The following is a 19,958-nucleotide window of genomic DNA, read 5'->3' as shown; positions in this document are numbered from 1 at the left end:
AGTAGTACACTCACAGTATTGCAGAATTCACAAATAGGATCACATGGATTTTTTTTTTCAAAATTCTAAGTATGTATAGATGACTACGGAGAAGATAGACATTGATTTGGGCTTTGAAGAATGGGAAATTTAGAAAGGTAAAACGAGAAAATTTAAGATAAGTCAAAATGTTGTTTTAACACTATTAGCTTCAAGGTAGATTACAAAAATATTAATATTTATAGTATTGGAGTGAACAGAAAGTAAACAAAGGAACAGTAATGAATGGATATAGAATAGTTGATACTGAACTTTATCAATTCCATATGAAGCTGCTATTTAAAGACATAGTAATTTATTTCTGCATGATGGAACTGGTAACTGTCACACTGCTAAATCTATTAGAAGGAAATATGTCTTTTGGTTCAGTTAATTCAATTCCACAAGTATTTATTAAGCACTTATCTGAGCAAAGCACTATAGAATCATCCATGTACAAGCAATTAAAATTTAACTGGTTCAGAGAATATTTGCTACATCATTTCACTTTAAAAAAAGTTAACTGTTACCATATCCCTTCTTGATCTTCTAGAAGTGCCTTAATTTACAGGTTTGAGATTGGAATAAATGTAATATCACTCAAGCTGAGCATCTCAATTTTCATATTCAAACTGGGTGTAGAGAAATGGCATTATTAAAAAAAAAATAGCTTGCCTCCTTAGAACGCGATTTATTATATATTTTACATTTATTACCTTATTGGCTCCTCAGAGCAACCCATTCAAGTTGACTGGATAGACATAATTTTTATTTTGCATATCAGCAAACTGAGGCTAAGATAGTTAAGTAATTTTTCAAGAGCTTCCTACTGGTTGTTTGGAAACCACACCTTGAACACAAGATCTTTAGAAGAAAATCAAACTTTCTTTCAACTGTATAATGCTCCAACAGAAGTAGCCATGCTGTCTTGTTATCCAGCGAGGAATTTAATTCACAGAAGGTTTTCCACTGTTTATGAAGAGATTGAAGAGTAATTTGTAAGGAAAAACTCAATGAGATGGTCATCTGAATGGTCTGCTAGTGTCATGGGTCTAACTTCTCAAAGATATACCTAGGTGAGTAAAATGAAGGAGAAAATTACACAGAATTTGCAAAAAATTATCTGTGTAGACTGGCTTCTTAGCCAGGAAATATTACCCTCTTCCCTCGTGAGATATCTTTGGACATTTTTGATAGTCACAACTGGAAGGCTAGGTGCTAGTGGCAGATAAAGGCCAGGGATGCGGTTAAATATCTTATAATGCACAGGTCTGCACACCCCACCACCACTGACATGCACACAACAAAACAATTTTCTGGCCAGAAATAGAAATAGTGTTGAGGTTAGAAAAACCTGGTACAGACTATCAAGACAATTCAGGTGAAAATCAGCTAATGTTTAAATTGTGTGAATATTTTGGTGCTTCTATTTAACTGTCAGTGTTCTTCATAGCCTTAAATCATCTGACATTTGGAAGTTGCCAAATTCACTTATTTCTCTCCATAAATATTTTTTCTTTATAGTGACAGTTGGAAAAAATAAGTGAAAGAAAAGCATTCCCTCATGATTCTCCCCCTCATGTTAGCATTATTTTTTTGAGTGTCAGTAATGCTTCAGGCTGGGGGTACAATTCACCTTTGTTCAGTTAAGTCAGGCATTCAGTAAAATGATTCCTAGTCTATGGGGGGCAAGTCACGGGACTGAGGAAACAAAACAAATGGAACACGGATGTCTTTGTTGTCAATCCATCACTTCTTGTTTCGATTTCCTGTTGAAATAATCTCCGAGGCTAAACTTGGTTTGGTCAGGTCACTTCTGTGGTGTACGGGTACATCTAGTAAAATTGGTTAATTTGGGAATCCTCAAACAACTGTTGTTTGTTCCCATCAATTTAATATTTGTAAGTGTAAATTTTGAGGATGAAAGGAAAACACTGAAAATGAAAACAGAAACCATTTCATGGAGGATCTTGTATGACCTATAAAGGAGTAGGAACTTTATCCTGTGGCTGTAGAAGACACACCTTGGGTTTAATTAGAGCTGTGTCCAGTGTGGTCAGCTCTGCTTTTTAGATAAATCAATTTTATGGTTTATGTGGATGATGGATTCTCTTCATCAAGAGGAAAGAGAAGGAGAACAATTAGAGGGTTCTAGGACTGTTTTTATACCAATAAGTATTTGTCAAATGAATATACTAAATGATTAAATTGTGTACAGTAAACTCTTCTGATCAAAATACAGTTGGCCCTTGAACAACATGGGCTCGAGGTCCACTTACATTTTTTTCAATAAATATAGTACAGTACTGTAAACGTATTTTCTTACAATTTTAACACTTTCTTTAGCTTTATTGTAAGAATAGCTTATTTAATAAACATAACACATTACATGTGAACTATGTGTTAATTGACTGTTATCAGTAAGGCTTCTAGTCAACAGTAGGCTATTAGTAGTTAATAAGTTTCGGGGAGTCAAAAGTCACACATGACTTTCAATTGCACAGGGAAGTCAGCACCTTAAAGGTCAACTGTGTTCAGTAGGTGCACCACCTCAGCTGACTTTTACTTCATTCATTCATATAGGCAACAAATATTGAGTAACGCATTTTATGATGGTCTGTCTCTGTATGATGGCGGATTCAACTCATTGTAGAAACCTATAAGCCGAATAGAAAAGTTATCTTCCCCCCACATTTCCAACACACAAAGGAAAGCCAAATGTAATAATCACTCGTATTCAAAGAGGGGAAGAAAGGGCATCACACAGTAGTCATTGATAGACAGCTATTGTGAAAGCCCACTGGGCAGATACTCTGAAGCCCTTTATTCTGGGTATCCATGACATTCTTTGATAGGCTCCAGGTCTGTCCTGTGAGGAGCTCTCAAGTTCATTGTTCTCCAAGGCTTTGACTCAGCCCTCTCAGTGGGCTTTCTTGTTCCGCGAGACTTCTTCCTAACATCTGAGGGAGGCATGAAAGAATGGCCCCTCCTTGGCGCTGAGCTGCATTCTCAGTCTGTCCCTTGTCCATAGAAAGTTGGGGGCTGATCATTATTTTACTCCTTTAACACTCAGTCTTTTTTGGTCTAGCTTTACAGCACTTTTGGCAATAGAACTCTCCCAAATGTTTTAATATATTTGATTCCACTCACGACCTTGTGCCAGTAGGTCTATAAACTTACATTTTGAGATTATTAGACTTCTGTGGATTGTGTTCTTAGTCACTTTCCACTGAGACATCTTGTTGGGGGGAAAAATTACTGGCAGACATCTTAATCTAACTAGAGGTCTTCACAAAGACTGTGAATCTTGTCTTAGACTGGTCTTTCTCCCCAGCTCTCTCTCAATCTGACCACCATTTAAAGGCCGAAGAGGCTGGAAATGAGAATCAGTTGCATCTGTGAACTTCGAAAGTTCAGGAATATTTGGATTTTTTTCCTTCCCTTTTCTTCCTCCTTGTAAGTAGTCCAGTTCTTTCCTGAGCTCATTTCTTTCTCGTGGTTTTTATCAACCTTAGCTAGTAACAAGCCACCTAGGCCAGCAGTATTCTGTCTCGAAATCTCCTTGCCCAAACCTGCAGATTCTTGAGGTGTGTTTTCTGCCTTCTGAGTTACTTCAGGTGACAGTGTTGCCAGATATCTGGCCATAAAATGTCACCATTTGCCTAGCCTAAAATAAATTTGTGTTCTGCCTTCCACTCAGCGCCAGAGCTGCATGACCCATTTTTTGGGTTTGTGCTCTTCTAGCATGCATCTTCTAGGGATCAACTTCATTTATACGCTGTGGCTACAGTGATGCTATGAGCCCAATACTCCCCAAATGCCAGTGGTTGACAAAAATGCGTACTGATTTCCCATTCACCAATCTGGATTGGTGGCAACAGCTCTACTTCAGGCCATGGGTCAGTTTCTGGTCTGCATCACATGTCCTGATGTTGCAGGATTGCAGAGTTTTGTCTTATGGAGTCGAGGAATGAATCTCGCCGACACAAAAGGGTGAAGTGAAGTGAAAGTTTATTAAGTGAAAGTGAGAGCAGAGAGGAAAGAAAAAAGCTCTCTAGAGTGAAGGGGTCCCGAATGGGTTGCCGCTGAAGGCTTTTAGGGGCAGTCTTTTATTGAGAACTGACTGGGAAGCTTGTTTCCTTGAGTTTCCTGTGCCATCTTGGTTTGTTCCCTTATCTCTTACTCAGCTCTGTCTCAGCGTCTCCATGTGCCAGGAATAGTTTCAAAGCCCAATCAGGGGAGTCAGGGGCCTCCTATATCTCTTGCCTATACCTTAACCCCTTCCCTATTCACGGGAAAAGATCTGGGGGCAGAAAGAGCTATACTGGGATTGTGAGGAGTTGACTATACTTTTTAATTAGTGGGGGTTAGGGATAGCTCTTCCAGATAGGAATCTGGAAGCAAGACTCTCGGGACCTTGAGGGGCCAGCGCATGCCAAGATAAGGTTACTTTTAAACATTAAGGCACTAAGGCGGCCACGGGTTCCTTGAGGGCAGTCATGCTCTTCATGTTCAGGTATCCGTGGGCAGCAAGCTGTAAGGAGATTTTCATTTGAGCTACATTTCTTTTGCCTTTGTTTCCCACATCACTGTCCAGAGTCTAGTCTGAAGAAGCAGCTCTTACAAGGGCTTGCTGTTATCAAGCCACAGCAAAGAGGCAAGGAGAGCTTTCAGTGACCTTTTTTTGATGGATCACTAAGCTTTTAGTGACCCATAAAGAGTCCACTCAAAAATGGCTCTTTCACTTTTACCCCTGTTTCACTGGCCAGGGCACATCATGTGGCCGAGTGCAACACCAGTGGGATGGGGATGAGTACTCCTCTGGGGCAGGGGCTAGGGGAGAGTGGATATTACTGAACTCTAATATAATCGTCTGTAAAAAATTCGTGTGTGTCAGGCATGTTATGTGTTGGAGTCTGTGGATCCACAGGAATCAGTATTTCCCTGGATTTGTAAACGTTGTGTTAAAAAAAAAAAAGGGTGGGGGGTGATATTTGGAAACACCAGGGTTTCCTTTCTTCTGAGTATTCATACAAAAATATTTGCAAAACAATAAAGGATAATACACCTAATTCCTTTCACACACTCTAAAATATAATTCAGGGTGTGAGGATGTATCTATTTTCTGTCAGCTGTTTAAAAAATATGGCCCAGAGTTATTGTGTGTTCTTTAAGGTCACTTAGACATTAGGAAACTCATGATTAAATTTAAAGTTTGATTTGCTAGCATAATGCTTATTCTTAATTGAATGAGATTAATTACCTTTCAAAGAAAAGTTTTAGAAAAGACTATTTGTTTCAAATTATACACGTCCATAAAAACAGCCTGTTTGCTATGGAACAAAGAGCATAATTTGCAACAGATTTTGAGAAATAATACTTATGCTGAAACATCAAAGAAATGATCAGGTTAATTCTGGTGCATCACCTAAGAGAAAAATAGAGTACTCAAGTATCAATTTAACATGGAAGAAAGATGACTTTGTCATTAAAAATCAATCAAAAGTAAACCTGCAAAGTTCAAAAAGGAAAAGTATTAAAATGAAAAATGGCTTTTATAAGTAATTTTACTTTAAAATTTTAATAAACGCATTAAAATAAATATAATTTAATGAATGAGAGAATAACACTGATACGTTGCCATGGAAAAACCTCTTTGATGCTATAATGACAAAAAATTTTAGATGAAAAGAAAATTTTCAAGAGCAAGAAGAAAATGATGCAGTGTTGAGGAAGACAAAAAATATAAGAAAGAAGCTTATATCAATAGCAATAAGTTACCATTCACTAAACATCAGAGGAGGTTGCAAGGTTGTAAAGCAAGAATCCCATCCTAAAACTGATCAAAGTGGGAAGGATTTATTTCTTCAGCTTTTTTTTTTTTAAGATTTTATTTATTTAGAGAGATCATGGGTACTCATGGGGGGGGGAGGGAGAGGGAGAGAATCTCAAGCAGACTCCCCTCTGAGTGTAGAGCCCAATGGAGGGCTCGATACAAGGACCTTGAGATCATAACCTGATTCGAAACCAAAAGTCCTATGCTCAACTGACTGAGTCACCCAGGTGCCCCATCTCCACCTCTTGTAAGTGTTCTAATATGGGTTCAGTCTCAAGCTTAGGACTGGAATGCATAAACAAGGATCTGTGTCAATGCTTCAGTTTTGTTTAGTAGAACATCTGAACTATTCTTGAAATACCTGCTGTAGGTAACTGTTCACATCCATGTAATGAGTTATTTCTTTTCTTTTTTTTTTTTTTTTTTAAAGATTTTATTTATTTATTCATGAGAGACACAGAGAGAGAGGCAGAGGGAGAAGCAGGCTCCCAAGGAGCAGAGAGCCCGATGCGGGACTCGATCCCAGGACCCTGGGATCATGACCTGAGCCGAAGGCAGACGCTTAACCATCTGAGCCACCCAGGTGCCCCTGTAATGAGTTATTTCTTACTGGACTTTTAATTTATTTGCTTGTTTATGACCACTGCCATGTTTAGCCTGGTGCATTTGCCTGCCTCCAAGAGTGTGAGGAATATTATGGCATGAATGCAAAGAGGAAGGGAGACATGCAGTATTCGGACACCCAAAATAGAATTTTCAGGTCCTCAGTAAGGCGATAGGCTTGGGAAACATATTTTCTAAATTTCTTCATTTACTTCTATATCAAAAGTCTGGCTTTCTTAATCATAGAATTTTCATACTTAAGGGAACAGAAACTAATAATCCAGACCTCCCTGTCCCAATTCATCTTGGTATAGAGTGAGGAAGGGGGCTTATTTAACCCCGTTCAGGTCTTCTGCCTTGTTGACATTAAGTCACTTTTCTGCCATATGGTGAGGTAGAGGGGAAAATGTGGACCAGAGGGTCTTTGATCTCATTTTCTGCAGGGGACACTAGAGGGAGAATCCTGCATAGCCTGTGGGGGTGGGGAGGCTGCCTCACACTGGAAGAGGTAGCTCACTGTGGGAAGGCAGCCATGTGCAGAAGAGTAGGCATCTGTATAAAGACCTTCAAATGAAAGGTACAGAAGGAAGGCTAGTGTGCTGGCTGATAAGTATGCTAGGGGGTTAGGAAGGTCCTTGTAGCTGAGAGGAAAGGCTTTGAAGTCAACAGCCACCCTGCAGCTCACCCAGGTGAGGAACCACCTAGGAGTTACTGCTAGACTTTTAGACCCAGAAAGAGCCAAGTGGACTTTGTCGGCAAATGAGGACTTCCCTTGGAACACTGCTTGAATTCGTGAACATACCACTATTTCACCAGCCAGAGATTTAAGGATTGAATACCTTTAGGGTGTCTACTTAACCCTACTGGCAAATGGCATCACAGCAGATGACCAGAGAGTGAAGAATATCCAGAAGGAGCTAAGTACCCCTCATATAAGCACCCTTTGCCATGTAGTCAGATATCATCTGCAGAGAGATGGGGGAAGAAGAGGTAATATATGACAGCATTATTCCCCTCAAAGATGAATTATCTAAAGAGCTTGCATTATTAGATTGGAGTACTTTATTATTTTTTTAATCTATGCTATCCAGTTGAATGTGCTTCTGTGAGGAATGGGCAGATTGATTATGAAGTAAATACATTTAAAACACCACCACATTTTTCTTACACATACGACTATGTGGGAGTAACTCATGACCCCACAACTTAAGTCTCCAACTTGGTCTATGTGAAATTTAAGAAGTCAGTCATATCAAAGAACTGAAAGAAAACAAAACTTCCTCAAGGGCTTTCCTGGGAGGCCACTACAAATGTGTCTGATTCTTTGTGTTCCTAATTTGCCTAGGCATTAGTGGTCCCAGATAACCAATGAAAGTTTAAAGCATGGACTGTTAGTAGATGCCGAAGCCTGCATTTGGCCTGCAGATGTGTTCTGTTTGGCCTGCACAGTGTTGTAAAACCTTGAACTGATATTTATAAATACAGAGGTTTCACATAAAATGAGAATTTCTGGATTTCTTCTGAAAGTGTACAGAAGTGGTGACAAATGGTTGGAGCTGAGCAGAACTTGTCCTTGTAAGGAAAAATGCCTCTATTTTCTGCAGTCACTACCATTCCTATGAATTATTTTTAATTTTTAAATGTCCAGCTCGGGACCCTCATTTGCATTATTTGCCTGCTACCCTATACTCTTTTGAAATTGCAAACCTTGGCTTAAAGCACATGGAGAAAACAAGGGCTCATGGACCTGTTGGCACCACTGATTTTTCAGACTGTCATTCTTATTTCTTAGAAGTATTTCCTAACGGTGGAATTTTTTTTTTTAAGATTTTATTCATCCATTTGACAGAGAGAGAGAGAGAGAGCACAAGTAGGCAGAGAGGCAGGCAGAGGGAGAGGGAGAAGCAAACTCTCCACTGAGCAGGGAACCTGACATGGGGCTCGATCCCAGGACCCCGGGATCATGACCTGAGCCGAAGGCAGCCACTTAACCGACTGAACCACCCAGGCGCCCCACGGTGGAATATTTTATTTCACTTATTTGCTCTGAGGTTTGTCTAACTCCGCTTCACTTTCCAAGACATGCCCACTTGAAGGTTATTATACCTTGTAGGGATAGGGTTTGCAATTTGGAGTATCTTAACATAGTGCTGGTGCCTTGTTAGGTTGTAATTCTGTATTTTACAAATGCAGAATTTGCCAATAAGAAAAATATGATTTTTGCCAATAAGAAGAAACTGTCTGAGAGGGGAATTTGATTTTGAATCCAAGGAGAAGTTGAATAATCTCAGTGTCAGTGGCACGGGGTTGCAGTCCCAACTTGGGAATGTCTGGAAATAGAATGGCCAGCATTTCAAGAACTAGGTATCAGTCCTCACACCCAAACTCCTCCCCATCTGTCTTCATCTCTCTTGTTTGTATCTTTCTGCACGAGGGATTCATTTTTGTTGTCATTGTTGTTTTATAGAATGATTCCCTCCATATAACTGGAAACTAACCTAGCTGTGTGTTCCTTCATAGCTTGTGATACTACTCCTTTGTGATTTCAGAGGGAGGGCAGTGAGTGGCTGAGCTTAGACAACAGTATATTTTCAAAACTGATTGCAGTCAGATTGTGAGGTCATGTGTAAATATACCAGTTCCTTCTAGAGCCATGTGGAAGATGGAGAGCTGTGAGTTACCAAGCAAAGGGAAGAGTGCTAGGCAGGAAATAACATAGAGGCCCACAACAGTAACCAAAGTAGCAGCAAGTTTTAACTAAACAGGTCAGTAATTGATCATTGGGTAATGGGGCAAAATCTCAATTGGAGTGGGTTTACCATAAAAATGAGAGCAGAGGAATTGGAGTGGGTAGGTTCAGGCAACTTAGTGGAGTTTTGCTACAAAAGGGAAAAATAAAGAGGAACATATTTGTACACTGTAGGAAATGATTCAGTAGAGAGAAAACATGATGTAGAAGAAAGAATTTTTGGAGCCCTGAACTTTGTAGGTAAGAAGGGAAGGATCCATTTATGGAGGGGATTGTCTTTAGATATTTAGAGAAGAGTATAAATAATCTACATATCTAGGATAAATGGGTACCTACTGAAGGGTGAGAGGCTATAAAACTTCTTTGATTTCTTCTATTTATTTTCAGTATAAGAAAAAGTAAGATTGTCAGCAAAGAGCGAGGATAAGATATCATTGTTAAGGAGAACAAGAACAATGAATGGCCCAGGGAAGTTTGTGGTCATGGATTTAAAATGGTATGAGTTTTCTTCAGCTATGCTCAATGCATGGGGTGGTAAGGTCTAGAGGAAGTGGACATTTGGAGTGACCCAGAGTACACTAAGAAAAGAAGTGTGTCAATTTCCAGTGGCTGCTGTAACAAATGACCACAAACTGGGTGACTTAAAACAACATAAATTTATTTTCTCACAGTTCTAGAGGTCAGAAGTCTGAAATCAGATGTTAGCAGAGCTGAACTCTCTCCAAAGGCTCTAGGGGAGAATCTGTTCTTGGTCTCTTCCAGCTTCTGGTTGCGGTTGGTATTTCCTGACTTGTGGTTGCCTCACTCCGGTGTCTGCCCCCATGGTCACTTTCTTCCTCCTCTCCTCTCTGGCCCATGGCCACATCATTCAAATTTGTCCTCATATTACCATCTGTCTTCCATGTGTCTTTCCTAAGGACACTTGTCCTTGAATTTAGGGCGCATCTGGATAATCCAGGATGATCTCATCTCAATATCTTTCACAGATTTTTATCTGCAAAGACTTTCCTCCTCCCTCCCCCAAAGAAGATAACATTCACCGGTCCTTGGAATTAGGACATAGACCTATCATTTTGGGGGCCACCAGTTTGGCCACTATGAGGAGCAAGGAGCTGAGATTGGATGCAGTCACTCACATGATTTCATAAGCTATGTGAAGAGGAAGAGAAGACTTCAAGAGGGAATGACTAATATAAAAAAATGTTGGGATCAAAGGATTGGGCATTTAGGTGAGGCTGATTGGAATCACAGTGCTGGAAAAAATGACATGGAATAATGGAGGTGGTAGAGTGACCAATATCAAATTGAGACCTATGTTCATTAAAGAAAGCTAAAATACTGAATACTACATAAATTAAAGAACTCCCTAATACAGAGTAATTTCTCTTCCTATACTATTTCAGTGCAGCTGTCATGAAAATTCCATTTTCCCTTATTGTTACAATAGCTGTATGTCTGCATGTGGCCATAGGGAATTGAGAGCTTTAGGCTTCAGGAGCTCAGAGACATGAGTGAGAGTGGATCTGTGTTTAAAAACACAATGAAAGGCATTCCCACCTGTCTCTTAGTGGTTTCTTTCCATGACCTTGTACTTTAGGCAGGTGCTGCCTCAGGAAAGTGTTTTCCCAGTTCCTTTGTGCTTTTCCCCTCTACAGTCTTGCCAAACCACTCTGTGCATTCTCTCTGTGGTCTTTAATAACTGCTTGAAGAATTTTTCTTTACCATTAAACTCTTCACTCTCTTTCCCCCATCGCCCCTTCCTTCTCTCCCAACTCGGTTCTCCCCAGGGAGTTGAGGTGAAAGGCATTTAATCAACTTTCTAAGAAAGAGCTTTCATTTCTGGTTATTCTAATACTCTATAATCAAGTGAGTTTGAAATTCATTTTCTCATTCTAGTTCTCAATTTAATTGGTCCAAGTCTGAATTTATTCAGCTAACAAATGTTTACTGAGCACTCACTATGTGCTAGACCTGGGAATATTAATACCAAGAAGTCATGACTTCTGCCTTCAGCTTACTCACTTTTCTAGTGCAGAGATCAGCAAACTATGACCCAAAGTCAAATCTGACACGTAGACACTTTTTGTACAGCTCCTAAGAAAGATTTCTACCGGGGCGCCTGGGTGGCTCAGTTGGTTAAGTGACTGCCTTCGGTTCAGGTCATGATCCTGGAGTCCCGGGATCGAGTCCCGCATCGGGCTCCCTGCTCTGCAGGGAATCTGCTTCTCCCTCTGACCCTCCCCCCTCTCATGTGCTCTCTCTCATTCTCTCTCTCAAATAAATAAATAAAATCTTAAAAAAAAAAAAAACCTTCGGCTCCATTGGGCTGGGTGGCTCTTACTTGTTGCAGTGGTGACACACTTCATCCTGTCTTTCTCAGACTCTTAACATCTGGAGGTCTTTCTACTCTTCTTAGCTCTTCCACCTAGATCCATAAGCCTGGGCCTTTCTTACAATCTCGCTCTTTTTTTTTTTTTTTTCCGTCTACCCTTAACTCACCAATATGAGTGCAGATCCAGCTCTGCCCCTATGCCCACCTGGCCACGAAGCACCCAGTTCTAGGGACTCTTCTCCAATGCCTGAGATTTACGGGCCTGAAGAAAATTATGCATCCCTGCAAATGTCATCTGCTGAGACACCCCACGCGGAGACCGTCTCTCCTCTTCCTTCGTCCATGGATCTGCTTGTTCAGGACAGCCCCGACTCCTCCACCAGTCCCAGGGTAAAACCACCACCCACTTCTGGAGAGGAGAGAACAGTGAGGAAGGAAGATACGGCCCAGGGCAAGAAACAGAAGATCAGGACCGTGTTCTCTCAGACCCAACTCTATGTCCTCAATGATCGATTTCAGAGACAGAAATACCTCAGTCTCCAGCAGATGCAAGAACTTTCCAACATTCTGAACCTTAGCTATAAGCAGGTGAAGACCTGGTTCCAGAATCAGAGAATGAAATGTAAGAGGTGGCAGAAAAACCACTGGCCAAAGGAGAGCAAGAGTGTGAGTCAGCACACCAACCACAGAATACCCAGGCTTCTATTCCTACCACCAGGGATACCTGAGGAACACTTCCGGAAACCTTCCGATATGGAGCAACCAGACCTGGAATAACCCGAATTGGAGCAACCAGACCTGGAACAGCCAGTCTTGGAGCAACCACTCCTGGGCCAGTCAGACCTGGTGCCCCCAAGCCTGGAACAATCAGCTCCAAAACTGTGGAGAGGAATCTCTGCAGCCCCAGATCCAGTTCCAGCAAAATTCCATCAGTGATTTGGAGTCCATCTTAGAAACTTCTGGGGAAAGCCATAGTGTAATACAACAATCTGCTAAGTATTTTAGTACCCAGCAAATAATGGATTTGTTCCCAAATTACTCTGTGAACATACAGCCTGAAGATGTGTGACGATGAGTATATTATTCGATCTCAGTTTGGGTGGTGGCTGTTATCTCCTAGGCTTTGTCTTTTAGATCCTATATATCTCTGCCTCGATATTCTGTTTTTCATTATTCTTACTGTGTCCATTGAGGGGGTACGATGGGAGTCAAAGAGGTTTCAGTAGCGTTGGCTCTATGGACAACATGATAAAAGGTGTTTCTCGCTATAGATAACTAGATACAATACTAATGTGGATATCTTTAGGCTCTAGAATCTAACCTCAAGAATAGGAAGTGAAGATACAAAGACGTGTGATGAAGGATAATTTGTATTTTCTGAGATTGTGAGGCTTTTCTTGTTAATAACCTCTAACGGTGAAGGGTTAAGCTATAATGTGCTTCACTGATTTCCTCTGTCCCTTGTGATGTTTTACTAGAACTGTTAATTTGTTCATTATTCTAGTATTTGTAGAAAGATGTTTTGTATTTTAATGTGTCATGATAATAGTACCAGCTTGGCTGATTGGTTTATAGGTTTAAGTACAAATAAATAAAATACACACTTTACCCTTAAAAAAAAAAAAAAAGATTTCCACCTTTTTGAGGGGTTGTAGGAAAAAAAATTGAATATGTGACAGAGACCATATGTGACTCTCAAAAGCATAAAATATTTGCTTTCTTGTCCTTTGAAGAAAAAGTTTGCTGACCCCTAGTCTATTGGGAAAATAGTGGAGATAATGCCAACTTCACAAATTGTTGCAATTTCTTGTGGACTGTGTGCTATTTTTGCCTAACCAACATAAATCTCTTTTTCTAATAGGAGTTTATTATTTGGTGGCAAAGCCTACCCTGATCTCAAACTGTAAGCTATGGGTGGGCCTGACTCCATTACCGTTTGCTCTTAGTGCTGGGTACCTAGCCTGGTTAACTCTGCTTTTCACTGTCTCTGGTCACAGAAAATTATTCACATGGCCCAAGGAGGTCCAATAAGATCCAGTCATGAGACTTTTGCTACAATTTGTAAAGAAAAACTCCATTTCTCCTGGAATTAGATGCATAATAATGAAACTATTCAAGGCACTGTTTCAAAGAGATTAACTCTAAGGAATGCAGAGACAAAAACGAATCTGAGAACAAGTGCTGAAGATACTGGTTGAGCACTGGATTCAATTGTACCTAGAGCTAATTCTTATTTCTAGAGGTTTCTTTTGTGTATGTGAAATAATAACCTTTTTATTTAAACTAGCTTAAAGTGAATTTCTGTTACTGTAACATTAGGTATTCCCACTGATATCAAATTAAACGAGATCATGAATGTTAAATAATTTATACATAATACATGTTTAAGAAATCAGTCCTCTTCTGCCTTAGAATCCGTACTTAGTATGCTATAAAAAATATATAATATTTACATTTGGAAGGTATATTGAAGGTCATCTAATCCAATTTCCTTGTTTTGCTGAATTAGAGACTGTAGGGCTCCAGCAGATTTAAAAGAAATTGAAAAATTGGCTTCAGAATGGAAAAACACAATGGTGTGTGCTAATTACAAATTGGGAAGGATTTAATTTTGTATGGTAACTGGTATGAGCAGCATCTGATACATCCATGCCAGTCAGAGAAGACTTCCTAAAATAGATAAGTCTTAGCTGGATTTGAAGGAAGAGTGTCTTTGCTCAGTTAAAAGGGGTGGGGTCAAGTGGCAAGACCTAGAGAAAAGGAGATTATCTCCCACAGAGGGAATACACTCCATAAAGGTCTGAACATGAAAGAGAGCACATAACCTTCTGAGAACTGCAAGGAGTTAAACGCAGGGAGAGGATTTAGTAGTGAAGCAGAAGTGTAAAGGAGGAGGTTGTGGAGGTAACCCAGGGTCAGATCATGACAGTCCTTGTGTGACATAGTAAAGAATGTGGACCATGAGAAGAAATTCAGGTTGGTTTCTTAAAAAAAAAAAAAATAGTTGACACAGTGTTTTATTAGTTTCAGGTGTGTAACATAATAATTCACCTTCTATACATTATGCTATGCTCACAACTGTAGAGAAATTCAGGTTTCAAGTTTGTTTTAGAATGAAAATGGTGCCATTGCAATGCAGCCACTATTCTAATCCAGGAGAAAATGTGAAGGGTCTAAGGTGTGATTGATCTGGGGATAGAAGGATAGAAAAAGGGTGGGAGCCCAGACAGCTCTCAAGGAGGCGAGAGGTATTTAGGAGGTGAACAGACAAGCTTTGGTGACTAATTCCATGTGGGAAGAAACATAGATGGAAGAACTACTGAATGAGTTTGACGTGCTCATGGTGATTGAGTAGTGTTGACCATTACATAGTGAGGTCTGGAGTGCCAGAGAGATTTGGGCTGGAGATCCAGAGGTTTTAATAATCATCATGTAGATGGGAGTTGAAAACATGTGATGGAAAGAGATTTCGTAAGGAGAGAGAGTAGCTTCTGTTGATTTATTCCAGGTCTTTCTCTTTATAAAATTGAATATAATGAGCAAAATACTTACTTTAAATATAGGCTATAGCAATAAATTTTGAGCAAATTTTCAATATAGTTTATCTCCACATCAGTACACCTCGGAATTCTAAAATTTCTGTAAAGAACTGTAGATATTATAACAACTTTTCTTAGGGATTTTGAACTCTGTAAAATCCACAACAATGTTATGCTCCTCTTACTGAAGAATGAAGAAATAGTATGGTATTATGGATAGAGCCCCAGACTCAGAATCAGTATAGATATACCTCATTTTATTGTGCTTTGCTCTGTTGTCCTTCAGGTATTGTGTTCTTTACAAATTGAATGTTTGTGGCAACCTTGTGTCGAGCAAGTCTATCAGTGCCATTTTTCCAATAGCATTTACTCACTGGTGTCTCTGTGTCACATTTTGGTAATTCTCACAATATTTTGGACTTTATTATATTTGTTATGGTGATCTGTGATCAGTAATTTTTGTTACCATTGTAATTGTTTTGGGGCACCACCAACTGCACCCATATAGGACAGCAAACATAATAAAAGTGTGTGTTCTGACTGCTTCACTGACTGGCCATTTCCCCATGTCTCTCCCTAGTCCCTGAGACACAACAATATTGAGATTAGATTAATCAATACCCCTACAATGGCCTCAAAGTGTTCAAGCGAAAGGAAGAGTTGCATGTCTCTCGCTTTAAAAGCTAGAAATGATTAAGATAGTGAGGAAGGCGTGTTGAAAGCCAACACAGACCAAAAGCCAGGCTTCTTCCAGAGAACATCCAAGATGTGAATGCAAAGGAAAAGCTCTTGAGGGACATTAAAAATGCTACTGCAGAGAACATATGGATGATAAGACAGTAAAACCACCTTATTGCCGATATGGAGAAAATCTTAGTGTTCTGGATAACATAAAAATTCAAGGTGAAACAGCAAGTGCTGATACAGAAACTGCAGTAAGTTATCCAGAAGATCTAGCTAAGATCATGAGTGAAGGTGGCTATACTAAACAGATTTTCAGTGTAGATGGAACAGTCTTCTATTGGAAGAAGATGCCATCCAGGACTTTCATAGCTAGAGAGGAGAAGTCCATGCTTAGCTTCAAAGAACAGGCTGACTCCTGTGTTAGGGGCTAATGTAACTGGTGACTTTAAGTCGAAGCCAGTGCACACTATTCCAGAAATCCCAGGGTCCTTAAGAATTATGCTCAATCTACTCTGTCTATGCTCTCTAAATGGAACAACAAAGCCTGGATGACAGCACATCCATTTACAACATGGTTTACTGAATATTTTCAGCCTGTTGTTGAACTGCTTAGAAAAAAAGATGACTTTCAGAATATTACTGCTCATTGACAATGCACCTCACCACCCAAGAGTTTTGATGAAGCTGTAGAGCTAGATTAGTGTTGTTCTCATGCCTACTAATACAACATTCTGCAGCCCATGAATCAAGAAGGAATTTTGACTTTCAAGTCTTATTTAGGAAATACATTTCAGGGGCGCCTAGGAGGCTCAGTAGGTTAGGCATCTGCCTTCAGCTCAGGTCATGATCTCAGGGTCCTGGGTTTGAGCCCCGAGTCCAGCGCCCTGCTCAGTGGGGAGCCTGCTTCTCCCTCTGCTGCTCCCCCTGCTTGTGCTCTCTTGCTCAAATAAGAAAACAAAAAAAGAAATACATTTCATAAGTCTAGAGCTGCCATAGATAGTGGTTCCTCTGATGAATCTGAGCAAAGTAAATGGAAAACCTGGAAAAAATTCACCATTCTAGATGCTGTTAAGGACATTTGTGATTCATGGAAAGAGGTCAAAATGCCAATATTCACAGGAGTTGGGATGAATGGTTGGTTCTAACTCTCATGGATGACTTTGAGGGGTTCATGACTTTAGCAGAGGAAGTTAACTGCAGATGTGGTAGAAAGAGCAAGAAAACTAGACTTGGAAGTGGAGCCTGAGGAGGGGATTGAACTGCTGCAATCTCATGGTAAAACTTCAACAGATGAGGATTTGCTTCTTATGGATGAGCAAAGAAGGTGATTTCTTGAGATGCAATCTATTCCTGGTGAAGATGCTGTGAAGATTGTTGAAATGACAGCAAAGGATTTAGACTGTTATATAAACTTAGTTGATAAAGCAGTGGCAGGTTTTAACAGGATCGACTCCAGTTCTGAAGGAAGTTCTATTGTGGCTAAAATGCTACCAAACAGCATCACATGCTACAGAGAAATCGTTTGTGAAAAGAAGAGTCATTGTGGCAGACTTCATTGTTGTCTTACTCTAAGAAATTACCACAGCCACCCAGCCTTCAGCAAGCACCACTCTAGCCAGTGAGCAGCCATCAACATCAAGATGAGATCCTCCACAAACAAGATTACAACCTGCTGAAAGCTTAGATGATGGTCAGCGTTTGTAGTAATGAAGTATTTTTAAATTGAGATACATACCTGGTGTAGACGTAATGCTGTTGGACGCTTGATAGACTATGGTATAGTGAGGACATAACTTTTATATGCACTGAGAAACCAGAAAATTAATCTGGTTCACTCTGATATTTGCTTTCTTGTGGTGCTCTAGAACCAAGCTTGCTATATTCCCAAGATATACTTGTAAATACCGTGTTCTGGTCCTGCTTCTAACTGGTTGTGCCAACTCAGAGGTAGTCCCCTCACATCAGTGGAACCCTTCTTCCTACCTACAAAGTAGAGAAGCTAAAGCAAATATCCTGTAGGCATTCTTTCTGCTCAGACATTCTAAAAGTTTACGTATTTATTGATGAATGAGTAATTTGTCTTTCTATAATTTCATCCTAGTAACACTCTTGACATTGAGATGTGGTAAGCAGACCTGATGAGCTCAGAGTTTGTGCTTTAAAAGCAAACTAGAGATATGTAGAAATTACCAACAATTTTAGACCAAAAAATAAGCTGCAGTTTGTGGTGGTGTATCATTTTAATACTTCTGGTTGAATTGCCTTTCCTGATTTTCTCAGCTGAGGGAGTCGGTGTTAGCAAAGCCCCAGTAACCAGAGTTCCCATTTACTCCATGCTCCCCTGTTGCCAGTGGCTCAACGTACAGTGTTTGATTTTAGGGCTTTTGGGTAAGACTGCCTTGACATTTAACGTTATGTGAGTTCATTGACACCATCATTATAAATTATTCAGAATATTGAAAGCAGGGGCGCCTGGGTGGCTCAGTTGGTTAAGCGACTGCCTTCGGCTCAGGTCATGATCCTGGAGTCCCGGGATCGAGTCCCGCATCGGGCTCCCTGCTCGGCAGGGAGTCTGCTTCTCCCTCTGAACCTCCTCCCTCTCACGCTGTCTCTCATTCTCACTCTCAAATAAATAAAATCTTTAAAAAAAAAAAAAAAGAATATTGAAAGCAGTATTTGTGTCTTTTGTGGACAGATTTTTTTTTGATTTAGGCAAAACATTTAATATTCAAGTGTAAAAAAATAAAGTTCTAATCACTAGATAATTGGGTATACAGAGCATGTTAATTTAAACCAAAGTAATTCAATTATAAAATGTATTTTCATTGTGAAAAGCTGACAACATAATGGATAGAAAATGTGTAAGGAAATGAATACATGATCAAATAAAGAATGATTGACTTTTCAGAAGTCACAGAACCTGACAAATATAAAATATTATAGGCAAAATGTCATCCACTTTTGAAAATAGGCAAGCAGATTCGGTTTGAATATTTTACTCAACTACATCTAATCCTCTCCTTAGTAAAGTAAAATAAATGTTAAAGCCATATGTGGAAACTCAAGATAGCTGAGCATGACTCACAGATGTCCTATGTAAATTATAAACCACCTATTTGTTTCCAGGTTCTGGCAGGATTACAACATTAGTGAATAGAGGCCATATAGTGGAGGTAATATGTATTGATCTCAGTGAGGCATTTGATGTAGTGTTTAATGAAATCTTATTCCCCAAATAATTTAAATTGGCTTGGCTATGAGAGCAATCACATGTGTTGAAAACCGGCTGAATGAAAAGGAACGAAAGGTGGTGTGAAATACCCACCTGTTGGTGAAGAGAACTACAGTCGGACGAGGTTTACTGTTAGGCCCTTGAAAGAAACAAAAGAGAATGGAGGAACACATCTTGGAAAACCTTTCCAAAAAATAGGCATCTATTTGGTAGTTTTTTGTCTTACAAGGATACATTGAAAATAATGCAATACTCTGATCTGATTTTTTTTTTTTTCTGTTAACATTTATAATAGCCTTTGCCTGTGTTGTAATTCAGACTAGAAGGAGGACTAGCATGAAGCAAGGGCTCTTTTGTTCACATTTTGAGACATTTAGGACATTGTTTGTGTCTGCCTTTCGGTATTTATCATAATCTGGCTTGTATTATTGTCTTATCTCCCTGCTTTTTTCTTTATTCATGGCAGGTACTTATTAATTATCCCTGGGCTTTATCACAACCATTTTCTGCCCTCATGCTTTTCTTGACTTGAACTTAGAAGTAACTTCAAATAAAAAAAGATAAAAGAAGCTTTACTGAATTATTTTATAATCTTAAGCAAGGTTGTAAATGGAAAAAATGATGCAGAGGAATAAGAAATCAGTTTTAATTTATTACACAGACATAGTGTATGCACCTTAGTTTTTAAAATGTGCGAAGGTAATTCTTTTTTTTTAAAAATCCTTCAACCCAAATACATATTTTCCTTTCCTTTTTTGATATCTTATAAGAAAAACATGCTTGAAATAATTTTTAACGTGTTTTGGTGCTCATATTCATAAGACTGAAATGTAATTGTTAGTAGAACAAAGGTCTTAACATTTATATAGAATTAGAGCACTTACTACTAAAGTCTACAAGGATTATTTTTGGAATCAGTGGTGAATTATTCATGGTGTTAAATTTATTGTAGGTTTTCCTAAAAT

General features: G+C 39.4%; 1 pseudogene; it reads left to right on the top strand.

The window, feature by feature from the left end:
- Positions 1–11,709: 11,709 nt before the first annotated feature.
- LOC118009363 lies at positions 11,710–12,650 on the top strand (annotated as a pseudogene).
- Positions 12,651–19,958: the final 7,308 nt, after the last annotated feature.

Source organism: Mirounga leonina, unplaced genomic scaffold (genome assembly GCF_011800145.1).
Source record: "Mirounga leonina isolate KUSES-001 unplaced genomic scaffold, KU_Mleo_1.0 Mir_127, whole genome shotgun sequence".
In the NCBI taxonomy this organism is placed as follows: domain Eukaryota; kingdom Metazoa; phylum Chordata; class Mammalia; order Carnivora; family Phocidae; genus Mirounga; species Mirounga leonina.
This window is presented reverse-complemented; position numbering and strand designations above follow the sequence as displayed.